Here is a 2,698-nt window from a genome sequence, read left to right as displayed (position 1 = left end):
TTTGGTACCACTTCTTGGGGTGGTGAATGGTCTGGTAGATGAAGTGTTTTGTTATTGTTTTTACTGAGATATAATTCATATTCCATACAATTCACTCATTTAAAATGTACAATTCAGAACCCACCATTTGTACAACCATCACTCGAATAAATTTTAGAACATTTTCATCACTCTGGAAAGTAACTACTCTAAGCCATCTCTAAGCCATCACTCCATTTCCAGGCCAGTCCTCAGCCCCTGGCAACCACTAATCCACTTTCTGTCTCTATGGATTTTCCCATTGTGAATTTTTCATCTCAGTGGAATCATAAATACGCAGTCCTTTGTGTCTGTTTTCTTTCATTTAGCATAATGTCTTCAAGGTTTTCTCACGCTGTAGCATGTATCAGTACTTCATTCCTTCTTATTGTCAAATAACATTCCATTGTAGCTTTGCGCAGTGGCAGTATCGTAGCCAATGAGGTTTATCCGAGGCCTGATTATTGCTAATTGAAAACTTTTCCCAAATAACATTCCATTGTATGAACAGAGCATGTTTTGGTATCCATTTATCATCTGGTGGACATCTGAATTTTTTCTACTTGTTGACTATTATTAATAATGTTAACATTATTGAACATTCAAGAACACATTTTTGCAAGATTTAAGTTCTCACTTCTCTTGCATTTAGATCTGGGAGTGGAACTGCTAGGTCATTGGTAGATGAGATTTTATTTTATTTTTTCACTTTATTTATTTCATGTTATTTTATTTTATTTTACATTTTTAAAGATTTTATTTATTTTTTGACAGAGAGAGAGAGAGAGAGTACAAGCAGGGGAGCAGCAGGCAGAGGCGGAGGAAGAAGCAGTCTCCCCACAGAGCTGGAAGCCAGATGTGAGGTTCAATCCCAGGACACTGCAATCACAATCTGCGTCAGGGCAGACAGACACTTAACCATCTGAGGCACCCGGGGATCACAGTAGATGACATTTTAATATAGAAATATTTTAGTTAGCAGGGCATCTGTTGTGATTTATCTGTGGAATAAGATACACTAATTGAAACAACAAATGTCTGAAATAAACTACTGCCAAACCTAAGCGAGAAATTTGTCAGTATTTGTTGGACTAGCTTTAAGTACAGGGTCAATCCTTGCCATTTCCCTATTGTGGACTGCCCCAAATTCCCTAGTACATCTTTTCTATTCAATAAATCCATGGAATGATTCTGAAAATATATACTTAATATTCATAAAAGACAAAATATGTCTATACAAAATTTTACCTCACATTTCCTTAGATTCTTAAAGAGATGAGTTTTCTAGATAAGCTCGATGAAACTTTACATTATAAAGTTGAAATAAAATTACTAATTGTTAAAACTAGCAGACTGTTTTGGATCAAATATAACAAAACAGTAGAAATATAATTTGTGTGTTACACACTTTATACTCCATTGCAGTCCTCTTCAGATTCAATGGGACCTTTAATTTGGGTTCATTTTATGAAACCTAGAATGTGACATTACCAATTTTAAATTTTAATAGAAATTCACATATCCCTGTTTTCAGAAATCATCTAATCGTATGTGTGAACTTAACTGATATTTAATGCTTGATCAGTAGGACAACATTCACCTGGTGTGTAGCATTGTTTATTTGATAAAATGTAATCCACTTCATATGCTTTCTGTCTGCCTTATGACTTGGCTTCCAGGAACTCACTGTGGTGAAAACTGGGGCTTTCTGGACTGGTGTATTGGACTGTACCCTCCCTGACCTCCCCATCAACAATGCTGAAGATGACTCTTAGGTTGTGTTATCAAGGTAGCACTTGAAAGAATGTGGTGTGGGTACCTTCTAGATGGTGGGCCAGACTCTCAGCAGTCTACTTCACCAGAAAGTCCCTGCTAGTGATAAGACTTGTTCTTTATCTCTCTCTTCAGAGAAAAATTAAAGGCCTTTGTTGTTATTTACCAGGCTGATTTAATCCCCCTGTTGATCTTCAAAATATGATAATATAACTGAAAAATCAGGCACTTTCCTCTGTAGTAAATCTTCTGAATGGCAGAATAAGACTTAGCTGGTTCCCGAACTCTTAGTTCAACTAGGTTACAGTTGTCACAATAATTATAACCCCAGTACCCTCTCAATTGTAATCACATAAAATATGATCCACCAGTCTGTTCTCTCATGGCAAGGATTATTACTACATTCAGTTCAGAGATTGTATGATACAGGGCAAAATGACTTTCTGAAGTCATTGAATCCCTGAATTCAAGCCCTGGTTTTCCTATTTGTAAGATGATTTCTTTGGACAAATCACAATCCACCAGAACCTCAGTTTATTCCTTTGTAAATTGGGGATAATTATAGTACAGCAGCAGCAATATCTGTATTCAAATCCTATCTTCTCCTTTTCCTACTCAATAGAAAGACTCCAACTCAGCCTTCCAAGCAGGGAGTTTGGAGCCATTAGAATTGGACTGTGAACAGGGAGACCTGACCTTCAAAAATATTCTCTTTGGACCTTTCTCTCTTTCTGATATGGTAAGCTCAGGTAATGTGTTGAGAAGTGTTGTTTTCTTAGGTTCCATATTTGTCTTTGTTGCATCTATTGATCAAACTAATCCAGACAAACTAATTGCCTAAGTTGTTTACATTCCCTCTGGAATTCAGCTTTCCTGAGTGCATGAAAATCATATTAAGGAGGGCATA

The 2,698-nt window shown here is 36.5% G+C and overlaps 1 non-coding gene across 1 annotated transcript; it reads left to right on the top strand.

Annotated features, from left to right (window-relative positions):
* The first annotated feature begins 428 nt into the window (after positions 1–428).
* Positions 429–562, top strand: LOC131815434 (U4 spliceosomal RNA). Its single transcript, XR_009347743.1, has one exon. It is a non-coding gene; the product is annotated as a U4 spliceosomal RNA (small nuclear RNA).
* Positions 563–2,698: the final 2,136 nt, after the last annotated feature.

The sequence above is a fragment of the Mustela lutreola genome, chromosome 14, assembly GCF_030435805.1.
Source record: "Mustela lutreola isolate mMusLut2 chromosome 14, mMusLut2.pri, whole genome shotgun sequence".
NCBI classification, from domain to species: Eukaryota; Metazoa; Chordata; class Mammalia; order Carnivora; family Mustelidae; genus Mustela; species Mustela lutreola.
This window is presented reverse-complemented; position numbering and strand designations above follow the sequence as displayed.